Source organism: Primulina huaijiensis, chromosome 10, assembly GCF_012295235.1.
Source record: "Primulina huaijiensis isolate GDHJ02 chromosome 10, ASM1229523v2, whole genome shotgun sequence".
Taxonomy (NCBI): Eukaryota; Viridiplantae; Streptophyta; class Magnoliopsida; order Lamiales; family Gesneriaceae; genus Primulina; species Primulina huaijiensis.
Window position 1 is genome coordinate 7411401 of NC_133315.1, and position 549 is coordinate 7411949.

Consider the following 549-nt stretch of genomic DNA (forward strand, 5'->3'; position numbering starts at 1 on the left):
ATATTTACTTATCTAAACAGATATGCATTACTACAGTAGGATCTTTATAAGGCTGATTCCACCGTCCATATTGATATTCCTCATGTTGAAATTGCCACCATAGTTTAAGAAGTTCATTTTGCACGTACCCACTAGAATGCGTATCAAGAACCTCTAGAAAATTATCCAAAGGCTCTTTACTCAGACCATTCTTAATGAATAAAATTTTATCTTCTCTATTCATTGATGTCATTCCAACATTTTTTCATTTCCCTTTACAAGTCCACCTTGCACATTTATGACATCCACCTATACGTTTAGCTCTTCGTTTCTTGGCATATGTGCTTTTACCAAATCCTGGCATATTTTTTATTATTATTTCACTTGCTTCCCCAACCAATCGGACTTTTGCTTCAATTATCAACCGAATATTATTCAGTATGCCATATGACATCATCTACCTTAGTCGCTCACATCTAGCTTTATAAATTTTTTTCAACGCATTATCAGGTAAACAAGCAAAATATTTACGAAGATTCACAATACAAGCATCCATATTATTGTTATTAT